The 7632-nt window shown below is 37.1% G+C and overlaps 1 pseudogene; it reads left to right on the forward strand.

Moving 5' to 3' along the window:
• The first annotated feature begins 478 nt into the window (after positions 1-478).
• On the forward strand, positions 479-940 carry LOC114053983 (annotated as a pseudogene).
• The last annotated feature ends 6692 nt before the right edge of the window (positions 941-7632 follow it).

Below are 7632 nucleotides of genomic sequence, written 5' to 3' on the forward strand. Positions count from 1 at the left end.
ATCTCTGCCATTCCTCTTTGATCAGCCACTCTGTTCTCCCTCAGTCTGTGGGTCAGAAGCTCAGGAAGCAGCTGCCACCCCAGGGCCATGCTTAGGCACTGGACCTGGGACCCCACTTCTCTCTCTCTCTCTCACCACATTCACAGACCTTTCCCACTGACCTTCTAAGTTGTCTTTGGTGGTCATGGGTTGAGAAGTCTGGAAATCACAGCTACCTGTGATTCAGTCCTCTGAGTCCTGTTCCAGGTTCACTGAAGTCTGCCTTACCAGCATGCTACACCAAACTAAACTTCTCTCCCTGCTTGGTGAGATATACCTTCCTGATCAACCAGGTTGTCTTGGGCTGGAAATTTGTTTCACTCTGTCTTTTTGTGGGTTCTGCTGCTTTAGAATTTGTTTAGAGCCATTTTTAATAGGTATTTGCAAGGGTTTGGTGGAAAGCTCAAACAAGTAACTGCTTTTGCTCTGCCATCTTTGCTCTGCCCCTCCCAACTCGACTTTCAACAAGGTTGTCCTGAAAAGGCTGTTCATGAGCTGGATCAAAGAGCCCCCCCATCCCTGTCCTGAATGATCAGGAAAATGAAGCTGCCCAGCAGGGAGAATAACACAAGCTGTGTTTGTTGGGACTGTGATGGATGATGTGGGGATCCAGGACATCCCCAAGCTGAAGGTGTGTACCCTTCATGTTGCTAGCAATGCCCAGAATTGCATCCTCAAGGCTGGTGGGAAGATCCTTACCTTTGACCAGCTGGCCATGAGCTCACCCAAGGGCTGGAGCACTGTCCTACTGTTTGGTCACCTGAAGGGCCGACAGGTGTACAGGCATTTTAGGAAGGCACCAGGCATTTCCTACAGCCACACCAAACCATATGTCAGATCTATGGGCCAAAAGTTTGAGTGTGCCAGGGGCTGCTGTGCCTGCCAGGGATATAAAAACTAACTCCCTTCTTCCTTGTTATAGTAAAGATTTTTGGACAACAACAACAAAAAAGCAATTCAAAATTCAAATAAGAGAAAATGATGAAAAATTAGAAAAAAATGAAATCAATTTAAGAAAATTATGAAAAGATAGTTAACCAATTAACAAAAGAGAATCAAAATTATAAGGAAGAAAATAATTAATTGAAAACTAGAATTGGGCAAGTAGAATCAAATGACATTATAAGACTCCAAAATATAATAAAACTAGAAAAAACATAAGAGAATATGAAACATCTCATTATAAAAAACAACTGATCAGGAGAACATATCAAGGAGAGACAATACAAGAATTGTCAGATTACCTGAAAGTTACGATAAAAAAATTTTGAATACAATATATAAGAAATTGTTAAGGAAAGTTGCCCTGAAGTTCTAGAACAAGAAAATAAAGTAAAAATAGAAAGAATCCACTGATCACCAGCTGAAAGAGATCCTAAGAAGAAAGCTTACAGGAATATCATAGCCTAGTTTCAAAATTCCCAGATTAAAGAGAAAATATTGCAGTGGAACTTCTCACTCCAATGCTTCCACAAGCTCTGCTATTCTAGTCCTCCTCCTCATTCTAGGACTGCTACCCAGGACTGTGACCCAGATCCATGTATGGATGAAACAATGGAGTGATTCCTCAGTGCTAGCAAAAAGACCCCTGTGATCTCCTTCTGACCAGTTGTTCAACTCCCTTACCATCTGTGGGCTGAGAGCTCTTGCTGCTGCTACTGATTCAGTGGCTCCCAAGGCTTGCTCCTGATTTGCTTGGGCTGATTCTGTGCTTGCCCAGCCTATGCTGGACTGTATTCCACTCTTATCCAGGTGTTGCCTACTTTCCCTGCTGGTCTTCGAAGTTACCTTTGATGTCTGTGGGCAGAGAGGTCTGCATACTGCCATTGCTGCCACTGATTCAGTTGCCCTAAGACCAGATTTGCTAGTGGCAGGTCTATGCTGACATGGCCTACACTCTTCTCTTATCCTGGTGCAACAGATCTTTCCTGTTGACTTTATGAGTTGTCTTGAACTGAAAAATTGTTTCACTTCATCTTTTTGTGGGTTAAGACACTCTATAATTTGTTTAGAGTCATTATTTAAAGGCATTTGGGGAAGAGCTCAGGTGAATCTCTGCCTTTACTCCACCATCTTGGCTCCACCTTTTGTTGTCATTATCTTTAATGAAATCATTGAGTGTTCCTACGAGGTTTGTTCTTTGTCCCACTTATTCTTTAAGATTTCTTTATTTAGTTTTCAATTAATTTTTAATCTATTTCCATTGTTCTTCCTTGAATGTAATTTTATTGCATTATAATTTACAAAGAATTCATTTAATATTTCTTTTTTTCTGCATTTGTTGCCCAAATATATGGTCAATTTTTGTGTATATGTCATATACCACTGTAACAAATGTATATTTATTTCTATTCCCATTCCATTTTCTCCAGAATTCTATCATATCCAACTTTTCTAAAATTCTATTCATCTCCTTAACTTCTTTTTTTGTTTTTATTACATTTTTCTAGTTCTGAAAGGGAAAAGTTGAGGTTGCCCATGAGATAGATTCACTCTGTATCTTCTTCTGTAACACATTTAACTTTTCCTTTAAGTATTTGGACACTATACTATTGGTGCATATTTGTTTGGTATTGCAATTATTTCATTGTCTGCAGTACCTTTTAGCAAAAATGCAGTTTCCCTGCTTATATCTTTTAATTAGATTTATTTTTGACTTTGCTTTGTCGGAAATCATAATTGCTACCCTTGCTTTTTTTTTACATCAGGTAAAGCATAATAGATTCTTTTCCAATCCCTTACCTTTGTTCTGTGTGTATCTCTCTGCTTAAAGTATGTTTCTTTTAACCAACAAGTTGTCAGATTTTGTTTTTTAATCCCTTTCACTTGCACTTTCCTTTTATGAGTTCATCCCATTCACATTCACAGTCATGTTTACTGTGTATTTCTCTCCATCCAATTTCTCCCTCTGTTTATCCTCTCTCTTTTTACCCTGTCCTTCCTTAGAAATATGTTCTGATTCTGACCACCACTTCCCCCAATCCACTTTCTCTTCTGTCACTGATCCCCTTCTGTTATCCCCCTTTCCTACCTCCCTGCAGGAAAAGATACATTTCTATACTCAAATTAGTTTGTATGTTATTCCCTCTTTGAGACAATTCTGCTGAAAGCAATGTTCAAGCATTACCCACCAATCCCCCATTATTTCATTTATCTCTTTTATGTGAGAAAAAGTCTCATATTCCATTTCTCCCTTTACTCTTCTTCTAGTTTATCACTCTTTCTCACTTTCATTTTTATATATTAATTTTTTGGTTAGGCATTCGGGGGTAAGCGACTTTCCCAGGGTCACACAGCTAGTAAGTGTCAAGTGTCTGAGGCTGGATTTGAACTCAGGTCTTCCTGACTCCAAGGTTAGACCTCTATTCACTGTGCCGCCTAGCTGCCCCTTTTTATATAATTTTTTGAGTCTTGTATTTAAAATTTAAACTTTTTTCATCACTTCTAGTCTTTTCAGGAATGCTGAAAAGTCCTCTACTCCATTAAATATACATTTCTCTTGAAGGATTACACTCAATTTTGCTGGGTAATTTATTCTTGGTTGTAATCCTCATTCCTTTTTCCTCTATAATATCACATTCCTAGTGCTCTCTACCCTTTATTGTAAAAGCTAGTGGGTCTTATGTCATCCTGAGGGTGGTTTTACAATATTTATATGGTTTCTTTCTGGCTGCTTGTAATATTTTCTCCTTGACATGGGAGCTCTGGAATTTGGCTATACAATTTCTAGGAGTTTGCATTTTGGGATGTCTTTCAAGAGGTGATTAGTTCATTCTTTCTATTTCTATTTTTCCTTCTATTTCTAGGGTATCTGGGCATTCTTCCCTGATAAATTCTTGAAATATGATATCTAGACTGTTCTTTTAATCATAGCTTTGGTGTAGTCTAATAATTTTTAAATTATCTCTCCTCAATCTATTTTTCAGGTCAGTTTTTTTTCCAATGATACTTTTTTTTTTCATTGTTATACTTTGTTTTATTGTTTCTTGATGTCTCATAGAGTCATTAGCTTTCATTTGCCCAGTTCTAATTTTTGATGAATTATTTTCTTCACTGACCTTTTGTACCTCCTTTTCCATTTGACCAATTTTATTTTAAAGAGTTCGTTTCTTCAATGAATGTTGTACCTCTTTTTCCTTTTGGAGGATTTTTCTTTTTAAGGAGTTCTTCCTTCCAGTGTATTTTTGTGCCTCTTTTACCTTTTGGCCAATTCTCTTTTTTAAGATGTTTCTTGAGTATTTTTATGCCCCCTTTACTGAGTTTTTGACCCATTTTTTTTCATAATTTTCTTGTATTACTCATCTTTTTAAATTTTTTCTTCACCTCTCTTATTTGCTTTTTAAAATTCTTTTTGAGCTCTCCAGGAACTAAGACCTAAGACCAATTCAATTTTTTGAAGCTTTGCATATATCTGTTTGGACTTTTTTTTCTTCTTCTGAGTTTGTGTCTTGATTTTCCCTGTCACCATATTAAGTTTATTTGGTCAGGTTTTTGTTGTTGTTGTTGTTGTTGTTGTTGTTATTTGCTTATTTTTCCACCTTATTTCTTGACTCATAACTTTATGTTAAAGTTAAACTCTACTCCTGGAGTGGAGAAGGCATTGTCTCAAGCTTCAGACCTTTGTTGCTACTTTTTTCACAGCCAGCTCTGTGGATCTGCAGTTTTTGGTCTTTTCAAAGGAGAATTATCTAAGAAGAGGTGTTGTCACTGCTTTCCAGAACTGTGCTCTGTTCTGTCAGGAACCATAAGCACTCTTCTTCACCCTGGAACCATGACCAGTCCCTTCCACCCTGCATCCACAACTGTGAGTAACCTAGTGCTCCTATTAGCTCTGGGACTGCAACCTGGTATGAGCAATGCTACAGGATCTCACACCCAATACCCTCAAGATCCCCTGTGATCTCCTTCTAACTAGTTGTTTCACCCCCTTACCATGTGTGGGTTAGGGCCTCCCTAAACTCCTGTTGCTTCTGAGGAACTGCCTCTAAGTCCTGCTGCCAGCACTCCAATATAATCCTTACTACACAGTCTGCACTGGCTCCCAGGTCTGACCAGCACCTGCTGAGACAGACCTTTCCTGTTGACCTAGGTTGTCCTGGACTGCAATATAGTTTCATCCTAGTCTCTTGTTGGTTCTGCCTCTCCAGAATTTGATTGGAGGAGTTATTTTAAAGTGTTTTGGAGGGCGATTTGGGAGACCTTAAGTAAGTCCCTCCCTCTATTTCATCATCTTGGCTCTACCTCCTGCCCTTCTATTTTTAGACCTTCCAAAGCGATGTGACCTGGGGTTAGGTGTGGTCATTACTCTCTTGGTCCCCACTCTGGTCCTTACCCAGGAAGGGGCCTTAATCTCTTGCTTATGCAAGCACAGTAATTCCTCTTTGCCCTGGAACTGGCTAATGGGCAATAAAGTTGCCAAACTGTTCTGGTTGTGTGCATAGTGGTCCCCTGTAATCCCCTTCTGACCCATAATCGAATTCCTTTATTATTTCTGGGTAATGAAAGCTCCTGGTGTTTCTGCTAACATTACATCTTAGCCCCATAACTAATATCTCTGCTAACCTGCACTAAAGCACTCCAATGCCACAAAACTTTCCATCTGACCCCTTGTGCTAAAATAATATTTCAACCTGACCTTTTGATAGTTGTATTACTTTAGAATTAAATTTGACTCATAATTTTAAAGGTTTTTAGAGGGGAATTTTGGGAGAGCTCTACCAAAACTCTCCTATTGCTACTAAATCTTGGATATTGTGGGTACTTCATAAAGCATATAGGGACTCATCTGCATGTTGGAACATAACACCAGTTCTAATCAATTTTAGATATAGACTGGAATTTATGAGGCAGTCATCTGATACTTCTTAGCAAAAATTATTTGCTATGACTGTCTAATCTACATTTACTCTTTCTATGTTTATTTTTTATTACGTATCTATGTTTACTCTTTTAATGTAAGTTCCAAATCCTCTCTATTCCTCCTGCCCCTTCCCAACCCATTTGGAAGGCAAGTAATATGATATTAATTATACCTATGAAATCTTGCAAAATACTTTTCCATATTAGTCATGTCAGAAAAAAAGCAAGGAAAATAAAGAAAGTGAAGGAAATATGCTTCAATTTGCACTCAGAGTAATCATTTTTCCCTCTGGATGTAGATAACATTTTTTCATCGTGAGACTTTCAGAATTGTCTTGGATCATTGTATTGATAAAAGTAGCTATTTTTCAAGTAAGAGCTACAATATTGCTCTTACTATGTACAATGATCTCCTAGCTCTGCCCAGTTCTTTATGCTTCAATTGATATAGGTCTACTCAGAATTTTCTTAAAGTATTCCCTTTGTCATTTTTAAAGCATAATAGGGTCCCATCATAATCATATTACTCAGCTTGTTCAATCATTCTCCAAATGATGGGCTTCCCCTTATTTTCCAATTCTTTGGCATCCCCAAAAAGTTGTTATAAATATTTTATACATATAGATCTTTTTTCCCCTTTTTTTCTTTGATCTCTTTTGGATATAAACCTAGTAGTGGTATTGCTGGGTCAAAGGGGATGCAGAGTTTTAAAGCTATTTGGGCATAGTTCTAAATTATTTTGCAGAATTTTTAGACCAGTTCACAACTCCAACGATACTGTAGCAGTCTACTTATTTTTCCACATCTCCTCAAGCATTTGCCATTTTCTTTTTCTTTCATGTTAGTCAATCTGATAGGTGTTAGGTGATGCCTCAGAGTTGTTTCAATTTGCATTTCTTTAATCAATAGTGATTTCTACCATTTTCATATGACTATAGATAACTTTGATTTCTTCTTCTAAAAACTCCTCTTTGTCATTTGTCTATCAATTGGTGAATGGTTCTTATTATTATAAATTTGACTCAGTTCTTAATATATTAGAGAAATCAGTCATTTATAAGAGAATCTTGCCCCAAAATTTTTTGATACTACTTCATTGTCTAAGGCACATTTTAGCGAAATGTAGTTTCCCTGATTATTTCTTTCAGTTGGGTCTATTTTTGCTTTTGATATGTCTCAGATTATGATAGTCCCCCTTGACTTTTTTTTTAAATCTCAGATGAAGTATAATAGATTCTGTTCCAGCCCTTTATTTTAACTCTGTGTGTATCTTTCTGTTTCAAGTGTGTTTCTTGTAAACAACATATTGTTGGATTCTAGTTTCTAATCCATTCAGATATTTGTTTCTGTTTTATGGATGTGTTCAGCCTATTCACAGTTATGATTACTAATTGTGCATTTCTCTCCATTGTATTTTTTCCTGTTTATCTTTCTCTCTTTCTTTTTACCCTATATGTCCTCAGAAGTCTTTTTTTTTTTTTGCATCTGATCACTGGCTGTTGTTGTTTGCTCATTTTCTCAGCCTATATTTTTTTAACTTTTACCTTTGAGTTCAAGTTGGGCTCTGCTTACCTGGGGTAGAAAGGTACTTTCCAAATATACCTACTTTTTATCACCTCCTCTCTTTCTCTTATCATTTTCCCTCCTACTTCTCTGTTAGGTAAGGTAGATTTATATCTATGTGTATTTATGTAGCTATGAATGCATGTGTATGTATGTATATAAATTTATATA

This window comes from Vombatus ursinus, unplaced genomic scaffold (assembly GCF_900497805.2).
Source record: "Vombatus ursinus unplaced genomic scaffold, bare-nosed wombat genome assembly UNPS02014812.1, whole genome shotgun sequence".
In the NCBI taxonomy this organism is placed as follows: Eukaryota; Metazoa; Chordata; class Mammalia; order Diprotodontia; family Vombatidae; genus Vombatus; species Vombatus ursinus.